General features: G+C 41.1%; 1 protein-coding gene and 1 long non-coding RNA gene across 2 annotated transcripts in view; one reads left to right on the top strand and one right to left on the bottom strand.

Annotated features, from left to right (window-relative positions):
- The window catches only part of ZBTB38 (zinc finger and BTB domain containing 38), a 117,459-nt gene extending 112,664 nt beyond the window's left edge, over nt 1-4,795 (bottom strand). The window contains exon 1 of the mRNA XM_082461166.1: nt 4,336-4,795. The gene's annotated coding sequence lies outside the window, so the exon portion shown is untranslated. The remainder of the gene's footprint in view (nt 1-4,335) is intronic.
- The window catches only part of LOC309660567, a 412,061-nt gene that overhangs the window by 205,913 nt on the left and 192,682 nt on the right, over nt 1-13,466 (top strand). The window lies entirely within an intron of this gene.

The raw sequence follows: 13,466 nt of genomic DNA, 5'->3' as shown, positions 1-13,466 counted from the left end.
AGTCTGGCTAGGCGACGGAGGCTGTCTCTGGGATGAGACATGGTAAGAAGCCGAGCTAAGGCTCTGAGGTTGGAGAGAAGGGCTCAGCTCTGAGAAACATTTAGGAGGTAGAATCTGCACAATTCGGTAGCTGAGGGGCTTTGTGGGATAGCTCAGCACAGGGTGAGCTCCTGATCGGGGTGGCTGAGGGGTTGGTGGCATCATTCACAAAAAGAGGGATTAAAAGAGCAGAGGCTCAGCAAGTTTTGAGGAGCACTGAGCACCCCTGCGTGTTGTGCACGTGGGGACGTTTTAGACACGTGGATCTATCTACAGGTGAGAGAATTACGGCAAGTAAGTGGTAGATGAAGCCGAGGACAGAAAGACGTAGGGCAGTAGGTACATGAAAGTGTATGCGAAACACCACCTGTAAGGATGGATAGACACAGAGGAGTCCATGGAGACTGGGAGAGTTGACCGGGAAAGAGAGTGTCACTGTTTCATTGCAGGGGTGTGTGTGTGAATGAATGAATGAATGAACGAACGTGTATATTAAATGATTTATCCCTGCCTTTCTTCCTGGCTCCTCCCTCTTGAGGTAACTTCAAGCACTAGACTGTACAACTAGAATCTGTCCCCATTAATCTTGGGGTAACAGCCACCAGAAGCAGCACCTAATTCTTTTTTTTTTTTAATTAATTAATTAATTAATTTATGGCTGTGTTGGGTCTTCGTTTCTGTGCGAGGGCTTTCTCTAGTTGCGGCAAGCGGGGGCCGCTCTTCATCGCGGTGCGCGGGCCTCTCACTATCGCGGCCTCTCTTGTTGCGGAGCACAGGCTCCAGACGCGCAGGCTCAGTAGCTGTGGCTCACGGGCCTAGTTGCTCCGCGGCATGTGGGATCTTCCCGGACCAGGGCTCGAACCCGTGTCCCCTGCATTGGCAGGCAGACTCCCAACCACTGCGCCACCAGGGAAGCCCCGAGCACCTAATTCTTGATGTGATTACAAAGTTTCTCTTGGGTTTTCAGGAAATATTGGAAGTCACGAAGAGTCTCAGTAGTTTTCCAACCCGTGGTTTCTCTGGCAGTTAGTTCGCTTTTTTTTTTTTTTAAGTAAACTTTTTATTTTAGAATAGTTTTAGGTCTAGAGAAAAGTTGATACGATAGCAGAGAGAATTCCCGTGTACCCAACACCCAAGTTTCCCCTACTGTTAACGCCTTACCTTAGTGTGGTACATTTGTCGTAACAAATGAACAAATACTGATACATTATTATTATCGAAAGGCCATACTTCATTCAGATTTCCTTAGTTTGTAGGTAATCTCCGTTTCTGGTTCTAGGGAAGCATTCAGGATACCGTATTACATTTAGTTGTCATGTCTCCATAGGCTCCTTGGGCTGTGATAGTTTCTCACACTTTTTTTTTTTTTTTTTTAATGACCTTGACAGTTTTGAGGACTACTGGTCAGATATTTATAGAATTTCCTTCAGTTTGGGTGTGTCTGATGTTTTTCTCGTTATTAGACTGGGGTCATTTGTTTTGGAGAGGACGACCGTAGAGGCCAAGTGCCATTTTCATCACCTCACATCAAGGTGCACGCTATCGACCTGAGTTATCACTGCTGATGCTGACCTTGGTCACCTGGCTGAGGTTGTGTCTGTCAGGTCTCTCCACTGTAAAGTCACTCCCTGCCCGCTTCCATACTGTGCTCTTTGGAAGGAAGTCATGCTGTGCAGCCCACACTTAAGGAGTGCAGAGTTACGTTCCTTGTCTTTGAGGGACGAGACAGTTAGCTCTTGAAATCTTATCCTGCATTTCATTTGAAGAAAATCTCTTCAGCTTCCTTTCCTGTCTTTCAGATACTCTTTTAGGAACACACAGACCTGTCAACTATGGAGTCCAACTTTAAAGGGACCTTTTCCAGGACTTGACATTTCTACGTACGAGGCTAGAATAAGTGAAAATCCCCCACAAGAGGGAAGAATCAGAAAGGAAGTACTTGAAACGAATAATGCTGTTTCATTGTATTATATAGAAAATGTCCTACTTTGTTACAATAACAGCACTCACATCTATAAACCAAGAGTATCACAGTAAAGACACACAACATGGTCAGAGATTGCATCATACAAAGGAGGTAAGGTAAAGAATTTTACACCAAGACTGTAGAAAAGAAGATTATTATTTAAAGACATAGTGAAACTCCAACAAGAATAAGTGCCACGTGAGTCAGGAAACACAGCGCTTGTATCTTAGCATAATAAATTTTTATAATTTAATTAAAAAGTACTGTACTCTGGTAAGACAAGACCCCATCCCCCTGCTTTGGTTCTCTCCAGTGTCTGTGTGCTGCTGCCCCCTGGGGCCTTGCTACAGGGTAAGGAAAAACAAGAAGTGACAAGCCAACTGTTTTTCTCTCTCTCTCTGTTTTCCTCCTTATTGCCTGGACTTTGAAGTTCAGTGTCATATAAACATTAACTTGCTTCTTAAATAAAGCCGCAAAAAGCAAACTGTAATCTGAGCATATGATTTATCCAAACTCTTTCCCATGAGTTCTAAGGATTCTAATTTCTTCTCTACCAGTATGTCTCTATCTCATAGAGTTAGCTTTGAAATAGTCTTAAATTATTATTATTGTTAATTATTATTATTATTTTGTTATTGAAGAGTTCTCCAAAGAATGCCTATCACAGATGACATTAGGTGGTAATATACACTAAGTTTCTTTTTAAATATATTTAAGTTAAAAAATAGTTTAATTTAAAGGAAAAAAAACATGTTAAATGGCGGTACGAGTGGCAAAAAAACAGGACAAAAATGATCACTGACTGAAGTTTGGGACCCACTGAACTCTTGCACTAATCAGTTTCACAGGTGAAATTTATTGACACAAAAGCCTGAATCATCTTATTATAACTTTGGGAACACCCCACAGCAGCTAAGATAGTAAATTTTTTTTTTCTTTTTTTTTTTGGCAGTCACCAGTCATCATCTACCTACATTACCAACAGTTTTCTTTTATAATACAGTTGTGCTGATCATAATAGTCTAAATCACTCTGGCAAATCCTTCAAAACAAATTACATGCCTCATTAATACAATCTTTGCAAGACTGGTGTCAGAATGGATGTTTCTCTGAATTTGTTTTGGAAATGTTTTTAGATTTTTCTCCTATGTTGTATTTTATTTTCCCCAAATTAAAATGACATAAAATTATAGTGACTTTTTCCTAACATTGAGAACTTTAATATACGTCACTATCTGAATTGCTGAAGAAACAATCCCTTTTGAGATCTTGATTTTATAAAAACGATAGAGCTTAATTATTCCCCTTCTACCTCCATCACGGTGGTGTGTTCTTTTGCCATGTATGTGTCATTTAGAGTTATTTTGCTGGACCTGAACTTTGTAGCCTGTATGATCTTAAATAAATGAAAGATTGATACTAAAAAAAAATGCTAATTTCCATAATCTTTTTCTTTTTCTGCACTGAGATGTTTTTTCCTTGGCACATAAGAAAATACTTTTGAGTGGTTAATCCCTCTCAACAGCAGGAAGTCTAGATATTTGTAAATTTATTTAATGCACATTAGTTTCTGATTAGTTGACCTTTTCTAAATTAGTTGACCTTTCTGATTAGTTTCTGATTAGTTGACCTTTTCTAAATACCATACTGACCAGTTACAGTCAATTCTCTCACCTCCATGATTGGCTTGCATTTATCCATAAATAAAGTTCTTGATTGTTTTAATTTGCTTTGGAGAATTGGGCATAGACAGAACAAATGGCTATTACATTACAGAGTTTTGAATTTATCTTAAAATATGAGCAGTGCTGTTTATGCTTAAGTTCCAAAGAGCACTTTTTTGTTGTTGCTATTCTGGTTGTCTACTATTTATTTTATCTTTATAAATACATCCTTCAATTTGTAAAGTGATTTAATTTGTTTTATTGATTCTAAAATCAATAAGATGCAAGGTGTCAGTGATAATGCAACTAATTAGCTTTGAAAACACAACTATGTTATCACCATATTATTTCTAAATAATAAATTAGCATTCTTTCCATTCATGGCAATCTCCAATCCTTTCCTTTTTCTCTCCTTCCCTCCTATCTTTCTCTCCTTCCTTCATCAAACATTTATTAAGTATCTGCCTGTCTGGCACTATGATAGATGTTGAGAATCAATGATGGATAAACTCTCAGTGCCCCATCAAGCTTATTCTGTTGATTTAAAATTTTTTCCTTCTTGTTTATTCCAAAGGTCATTTGGACAAAACACACTAATGAAATGCATGGGAAAGAAAGCAAACATGGACAGCTTTCACTGAGTTGGAGGAAAAGTATGTCACCAACCTTTAGCTGTTGCAGAGAAATCTTTCTTCTTTGGGGGCTCGGGCTATATCAAGAATTCTTCTTTTCCCCAAGAACTGGCTCTGGGGCGGGCATTCTTCCTCCTCTAGCATAAATAACCTTGGCTGGGAATATCTGGATGGACACCAGTTGGATGAGACCCAGAGCAGCAGGAGAACCCTCCTGGAAACCTTAGGTGTCCACACTCGTTTGGTGTGGCCGCATGAGGCCTCTGGTACAGAGCTCCTGTAGAAAACCACAAATGCACAGGAAATTGGGGAAAATCAGATAAAGGCAAACCATTAAATGACACATGAACAGAAAGGAAACAGTTAAGAATTAACCCAAATTAATTTAAGGCTATAAGAGCGAGTGGTGCAACGGTTTAGTTAATAAATAGCTGGTCTCCAAAGCTAGGGCATTTGAGCCAAATGACTAAGGGCTTTTAGAGTCATCAGGGGGCAGGTGGAAGGAGAAATGGACCCACCACAAAGAGAATCACAAATTGCTGTGGGAAGTAGGAGCAGGTACTGCATCTTAGACCCAGATAGATTCATACACGCACTCATCTACCCATACATACATCTATTGATCCATTCAGCAAATACTTGTTGAGTACCACTGTTCTAGATGATGGTGCTGAGGATATAGCAGTGAGCACAAGCTTGAAATTCAGGAGCCTGCTGGAGGCACAATGAGCAATTGGCTGGAATTTGGGTAGGGATTATACAAAGAAATAGGCAATGCTGAAACTCGAGAATGGGAGCAAATATTTGCAAACGATGCGACCGACAAAGGCTTAATTTCCAAAATATAGAAACAGCTCATACAACTCGGCAACAAAAAAACAAACAAACCAATCAAAAAATGGGCAGAAGACCTAAATAGACATTTCTCCAAAGAAGACATACCGAGAGGCACATGAAAATATGCTCAACATCACTACTTATTAGAGAAATGCAAATCAAAACTACAATGAGGTACCACTTCACAACAGTCAGAATGGCCATCATTAAAAGGTCTACAAATAACAAATGTTGGAGATGGTGTGGAAAAAAGGGAACCCTCCTACACTGTTGGTGGGAATGTAAGTTAGTGCAGCCACTGTGGAAAACAGTATGGAAGTTCCTCAGAAAACTAAAAATAGAATTACCATATGATCCAGCAATCCCACTCCTGGGCATATACCCAGAGAAAGACATGGTTCAGAAGGATACATGCACCTCAGTGTTCATTGCAGCACTGTTTACAATAGCCAAGACAACCTAAATATCCATCAACAGATGAATGGATAAAGAAGATGTGGTACCTATATACAATGGAATACTACTCAGCCATAAAAAAGAACAAAATAATACCATTTGCAGCAAATGGATGCAACTAGAGATTATCATACTAAGTGAAGTAAGTCAGAAAGAAAAATACTATATGATATCACTTATATGTGGAATCTAAAATATGACACATGTGAACCTATCTATGAAACAGAAACAAAATCAGGAACATAGAGAATAGACTGGTGGTTGCCAAGGGGGAGGTGGGTGGGAGAGGGTAGCAGTGGGAGTTTGGGATTAGCAGATGCAAACTGGTATATATAGAATGGATAAGCAACAAGGTCCTACTGTATAGCACAGGAAACTATATTGAATATCCTGTGATAAACCATAATGGAAAAGAATATGAAAAAGAAGGTGTATATATGTATAACTGAGTCACTTTGCTGTACATCAGTAATTAACACAACATTGTAATTCAACTTTATGTCAGTAAAAAAGAAAAAAAAAAAAACCTTGAGTCTGCTGAGTTTGGCTAGTTTCTTTGGAATAACAGGGTTCAAAGAACCTTCTAGTGGAACAAGCTGTCACCTACTCCCTCATCCTTTCCCTAGTCTGAGGTTGTCTCCCCCTTTTTTCATTCTCTCAGCCTTGCAAGGCCATATCACTATCCACATCTTTAGGCTCAGGACCATCTATACTCAGGCCTCCAGATGGCTAGCTTCTTGCTGTGTCCTTTGCTCTGTGTGTGCACATCCCTGTTGTGTCTTTTGTGTGTCCAAATTCACTCTTCTTATATAATAAAACCAGTCAGATTGGATTAGGACCCACTCTAATGGGCTCATTTAACTTAATCACCTTTTAAAAGGCCCCATCTCCAAATATAGTCACATTATGAAGCAACAGGTGTTAGGGTTTTAACATACGAAATTTGGGAGGATATGATTCAGCCCATAACCCCACGCCTCCACCCGCTGAAGATTCTTGCTGTTTGGTTGCCCTGTGATTCACTGTGTGGAAAATAGCATGAACCACAGAGAAAGCCAGTGACCATAGGGCCCTCTACTTGTTAAAATAATGCATGACTCAAACCAAGAGAGAAGAGAAAGAGATCTGCACGTCCTTATGCGTACTTAAACTCTATTGCAGAGAGAGCCTTCATTCATGCCCTCCCAGGATCTGAAGCAACTTCCCAAGTTTTAAGAGTGACAGACGGGGGGCTTCCCTGGTGGCGCAGTGGTTGAGAGTCTGCCTGCTGGTGCAGGGGACACGGGTTCGAGCCCTGGTCTGGGAAGATCTCACATGCCGCGGAGCAACTGGACCCGTGAGCCACAATTACTGAGCCTGCGCGTCTGGAGCCTGTGCTCCGCAACAAGAGAGGCTGCGACAGTGAGAGGCCCGCGCACCGCAATGAAGAGTGGCCCCCGCTCGCCGCAACTAGAGAAAGCCCTCGCACAGAAACGAAGACCCAACACAGTCAAAAATAAAATAAATAAATAAATAAATAAATAAATAAATTTAAAAAAAAAGTGACAGAGGAAGTTTCTACTAGAGGCAGCTGAAATGTCTATTTTGTACCTAGGATCACGTGGGAAAGAGTCACACCCTTGACGGTCAGACAAAGAAGTCTTCAAAGATCTCAGCTGATTTAGAGGCAAACTACAAGGTAATAACAGAGCCAAAACAAGAGGAAGTAAAAGAACTCTGCAAGGCACAGTTGGTAGAATTCTGAAAATTAGTGTTTCCTGTTTGCGTCAAACCTCCTTCTTCCACAGGACCCTTGCTCAGTGTTAACAGGTCCTGTTTGCCAGTGGCTCTGGGTCAATTCACTGAAAGCCAGTTGTTTCCATTTTACCTTCCTAGTCCCTGCCAGTTCCACCCGTCCCCCTGAAGAAACGAAAGTTTCTTCAGTTGTTTCTAATCCGTCTCAGTCCTCCCACTGCCATTTGTTCTCACTTCCCCCAGTCCTTTCAAGCACCTTTTGGTTCCTCCAAACCCTCGACCCTTTCCCCCTCACCCATCAATCCCAGTCTGGTCAAATCACTCCCAGTCCCACAGATCTCTCCCCTTACACTCCAGCCCTTTAGCCCCTCCCACTATGTCATTCCCTAGCCTCGCCCACTCTGTCCCCCTACTAGTGGCTCCCCCTACTACCTCAAAGGAAACACAAGTGTTTTAATGGTGATTTTTTAAAGGTTTTCTTGTTTTTTTAAAAAAATTTTTATTTTGTACTGGAGTATAGTTGATTAACAATGTTGTGTTAGTTTCAGGTGTACAGCAAAGTGATTCAGTTATACATAAACATGTATCTATTCTTTTTCAAATTCTTTTCCCATTTAGGTTATTACAGAATATTGAGCAGAGCTCCCTGTGCTATACAGTAGGTCCCTGTTGGTTATCTATTTTAAACATAGCAGTGTGTTCATGTCAATGCCAAACTCCCCAACTATCCCTCTCCCCCACCCTTTCCCCTAGTAACCATAAGTTCGTTCTCCAAGTCTGTGAGTCTCTTTCTGTTTCATAAGTTCATTTGTATCATTTTTTGTTTAGATTCCACATATAAGCGATATCATATTATATTTGTCTTTCTTTGTCTGACTTACTTCACTTAGTATGATAATCTCCAGGTCCATCCATGTTGCTGCAAATAGTATTATTTCATCCTTTTTATGGCTGAGTAATATTCCATTGTATATATGTGCTACATCTTCTTTATCCATTCATCTGTCAATGGACATTTAGGTTGCTTCCATGTCTCTGCTATTGTGAACAGTGCTGCCACGAACACTGGGGTGCATGTATCCTTTTGAACCATGTTTTTCTCCAGATACATGCCCAGGAATGGGATTGCTGCATCATATGGTAGCTCTATTTTTAGTTTTTTAAGGAACCTCCATACTGTTCTCCACAGTAGCTGTACCAATTTACATTCCCACCAACAGTGCAAGAGGGTTCCCTTTTCTCCACACCCTCTCCAGCCTTTACTGTTTATAGATTTTTTGATGATGGCCATTCTGACTGGTGTGAGGTGATATCCCACTGTAGTTTTGATTTGCATGTCTCTAATGATTAGCAATGTTGAGTATCTTTTCCTGTGCCTCTTCGCCATCTGTATGTCTTCTTTGGAGAAATGTCTATTTAGGTCTTCTGCCCATTTTTTGATTGGGTTGTTTGGGTTTTTTTGATATTGAGCCGCATGAGCTGTTTGTAAATTTTGGAGACTAATCCCTTGTCAGTTGCATCATTTGAAAATATTTTCTCCCATTCTGTGGGTTGTCTTTTCATTTTATTTATGGTTTCCTTTGCTGTGCAAAAGATTTTGAGTTTAATCAGGTCCCACTTGTTTATTTTTGTTTTTATTTCCATTACTCTAGGAGAGAGCTCAAAAAAGTTATTGCTACAATTTATATCAGAGTGTTCTGCCTATGTTTTCCTCTAAGAGTTTTAGAGTATCCAGTCTTACATTAGGGTCTTTAATCAATTTTGAGTTTGTGTATGGTGTTAAAGAATGTTCTAATTTCATTTTTTTACATGCAGCTGTCCAGTTTTCCCAGCACCATTTATTGAAGAGATTGTCTTTCCTCCACTGTATAGTCTTGCCTCCTTTGATGTATATTAATTGACCATAGCTGCATGGGTTTATTTCTGGGCTTTCTATCTTGTTCCATTGATCTATATTTCTGTTTTTGTGCCAGTACCATACTGTTTTGATTACAGCCAAATTGCCTACCAAAAATTCTGTACCAATTTACACTCACATTAACATGGAACTCTATGAAAATTCTTGATGTCAGAAACACCTTCACCAACCCTATTACTCTTTCTAACTATCTGATAATGTTGTAAAAATAAGCATATTCCTGCTGTTTTATCTTGTATTTATCTTGTATTTTCTACTACTGATGTTGAAAACCTTGCCAAATGTATTTCAGTCAACTGTATTTCTGAATCTGTGAATTGCCTATTCATATTATTTGTCCATTTTTTAACTAGGTTGCTTTTTTCTTATTGATTTACATATGTGGGCTATGGCTTTTATCTTTTATACGTCTCATGAATATTTTCTCCTAGACATCTCTTCTCTTCTAACCGAGCTGTGACAGACTGAAGAGCCCTTAAAATGCTGTTATGCAGATATAATGGAATACTGGCCTACTTAGATTTTGGCCAGTATTCCAAAACCTTAGAAATGTTCAAAGGTTGTTTTAAAAATTCCATCCACTATGAATTGCTGTAAATTGTATAAACAGGCAAAAGCAGCAAGTAAATAGGGTGCATTGATCAGTAAATTGGGTTTCAGCAAATGCGTCTGCTTCCTCTAAGCATATCTGTCTCAATACCTCAAAATGTGGCTGCATTTCTTTATTTGTCTATTTCCCCTTCATATTCATTACCTTTATTCATTTTCTTCTTTAGTCACACAGCAATACACTTTATTGTGGAAAGATTTAAAATATACATATATATGTAGACAAATGTAGCAGACATGTTTTGTACCTGGCCAATAGGCATTCCCCCTTCACCCATGATAGCCAAGCCCAGATTTTGTTCAGGTATCCACTCAAACCTAATTGGATTGTTGAATCCTCTCATTTACTACTTGATTCATGAATTTCTGAGAAAGTTACATTAAGAGGAGGGGTAGGAGAAACCCAGAAACCATTGTTTCATAGCTCTAGGTCCTTCAGTGTGACTGCGGGTTGCTGGAACCACAAGGGTGACCACACTGGGAGAGGGTCCACTCACTCAACAACGGTGTAGTGAGCCTGCCTCTGTACCTGTTGTGGGTTCCATTTAGAAGGTGCTCATACAAATTCTAAAAGGGGTCTAAAGTGGATTTAGTGTGTGGTAGTTTGCAGAACTGGTGAGCTGGCAAGCCCAGTTGATATCTACTCTTGTAAGGGCCTTAGGTGAGAGAACTTGGCAAAGATGTGATGCATGACAGACCTTGGTATCCTGCTTGACCTTAGGGCAGAAGGGACTAAACCAGAGCAGGGAAGGTCTTTTTATGAGGGACTTTGTACAACGTGAACTGACAGGCTGGTGAATATGGTGAGATTGCGTATGTGGCGAGAGGTCTGGGGACTCTCAGGTTACAAGTCAAATATCACAAATACGTTGTTGATACAGGCTCAGAGAGCCATGAAACACACACAAAATTCTTCAGAGCCCAACAATGCATACTTAGGCCCAATATACCAGATGAATATGCTGCAAAACAGACACAATGCTTACAGAGAGGAAGAGGAATCTTCTCTTCCATGTGTTCTTTTAATTTTTTTGTTATAAAATATTTCACATACAAAATAATTTAATATGTAAGAGATAAAGAAGGTGAATAAATATCACATATCAATCATCTAGCATAAGAAACAGAATATTACCAATCCCTTTGAAGACCCTATGTATGTTTCCATTTAATACCCTGAACGAAAACTGAACACAATGCCTACACCCCACTTCATACGTCATTGGCCAGAACTGCACCGCATGCCCATACTTAAACATGTCATTTCAAGGGTGACAGGACCATCGTGATTGCTTAGACAGTGGTTTTCAAACTTTTTGGTCTCAGAGCCCCTTTACACTCTAAAAATTATTGAGGATGCCAAAAGGCTTTGGTTTATAAGGATTTTTTTTTAAGATTTTTTTGATGTGGACCATTTTTAAAGTCTTTATTGAATTTGTTACAATACTGCTTCTGTTTTATGTTTTGGTTTTTTTGGCTGCAAGGCATGTGGGATCTTAGCTCCCTAACCAGGGATCAAACCCACACCCTCTGCATTGGAAGGCAATTCTTAACCACTGGACCACCAGGGAAGTCCCCTGTTTATATGGATTATATCTATCAGTAATGACCATATTAGAAATTGAAACTGAAAAGATTTTTAAATATTTAAAAATTACAATAATAAATCCAATACTTGTTAATGCAAACACACACACACACTCACTTTTTAAGAAAAAAAACAAAAATTAATTACTGAGAAGGGCTGCACTGTTTTACATTTTTGCAAATCTGTCTAGCCTAATAGAAGGCAGCTGGGTTCTCATACTTGCTTCTGCATTCCAGTCTGTTCTAATATTGTTTTGGGTGAAGTATATGAAGAAAATTTGGCCTCACAGAGATAAGTAGTTGGAAATGAACGTAGTATATTAATAACCTTTTCAGATAATTTTGGATATTCTTATTTGATACTATACCAAAACTCAACAAATGATAGCTTCTTAAAGCTTAGTAGCAATGTGGAATCTAACACTACATCAATGAACTTTTCATACTCTGTTACATTAAAAACCAGTTGGGCTATCTTGCAATCGAAATAGATTTTTTTTACCCATGCATCATGGTTTTGTAACATCATGCATTGGGCATTTGGAAAATATTGGTTCACTAAATGTAGTGCTATTAAAATATGTCCACGTGTTCTTTGGTCCTCCTCCCTTTAGGAGGTGGAGATTAATTTCCCTCTTCTTGAGTATGGGCTTTACACACGACTCATTCCTAATGAATAGAATATGGCAGAAATTACAGAATGTGACTTACAAGGGTAGATCATAAAAGACATCAATGCCTCTGTCCTGCTCCTTCTCTCCTGGATCACTTGCTCTGGGGGAAGCTAGCTGCCATGTTGCGAGGATACTCAAAGCCCTATGGAAAGGTCCACATGGTGACAAACTGAGTCTCCTGCCAACAGCCATGTGAGTGTGCCACCCTGGCAGCAGACAGTCTAGCTCCAGTCACACTTCCGAAAATGTGAAAAGGTGAAATAGGCAGTGGGGCCCAGACAGGCGTTGCTGGGGTCTGAGGGATGAGGCTGGGACTGGAGGGTCTGAAGAAGGAGGCTGACTTTCTCCAGAATCCAAGCAATTAAGGACATGTGCTGGACGGACCCTATATAGCCATAAGGCTGGGGCCACAGGAAAGTTATCCTCTTGGGAACCGGGATAGCAGGTCAGGAACCACAAATTTCCACCCTCCCTGCTACTGTCCACACCTGTCCCCACTGCCCACAGCTTCGACTCCTGCAGCTACTGCTGGAAGAAGCAAAAGAGCTGTGGGACCCACAGGGGGAGCCCTGTGGGTTATGCCCTTACGGCCAAGGTTTTCACTTCTTCCCAGTGGAAGATAGGCAATGCAGGATTGGGAATAAGGGGTACCTGAGACCATCTAGCCATTGGCCTCTATCCCCAGAGACGCCCAGAGGTGGGAAGAGAGCACGCAGCGGCGGGAGGGCGACAAAGCCGCAGCGGGCAGAGTGCAAGGCTGCAGCGGGCCTGACCGTGCGCGCCAGAGGGAACGGAACAATGCACTGAGGGATCTCGCCAGGTCCTTTCCTTCTGAAGTCCCGGTTTCTCTGACTCACGAACGACCCCTGGAGGTAGACAATACTCAAAACCTCGCACCATTCTACTCCCTCCGAAACCAACTCCACTGCCGTACTCACCCTAACTTCCGCTTTCAGGAACAGAGCGCAGTTCCGGGGTGGGCCCCGCGAGGCTTTGTGGGAAATGGAGTGTTGGTCAGGAGGATTCTGGGGGGGGGGGTCGTAGTTCCTGCTGGTCTTTATGCGCACGCGCATTTCCGTCTGCACGTCCCGGCTTCCAGTGCTCCGCGGCGCGGGAGAGAGATGTGTGAGCTTGTGCGTGGTGGGCTTCTGACCTACGGCGGCTTAGGCTTTGTCCTGTGGGTAGGGGTCCCGAGGTGGGACGTGACAGACGGACTTGGGTTCTCTGTCAATTACAGTTGCCAATTGTAACTGGGCAGTTACAGCAGCAAGTGATAATCTACGCGATGTGAGGGTTAGGAGCAGCGCCTAAGGGCCAAAGCTCGGGGTGTGGCATAGGACCAGGCCCAGG

This window comes from Balaenoptera physalus, assembly GCF_965194825.1.
Source record: "Balaenoptera physalus genome assembly, chromosome: 4".
Lineage (NCBI taxonomy): Eukaryota > Metazoa > Chordata > Mammalia > Artiodactyla > Balaenopteridae > Balaenoptera > Balaenoptera physalus.
The sequence above is the reverse complement of the archived record's forward strand: the minus strand, read 5'-3'. Positions and strand labels throughout refer to the sequence as shown.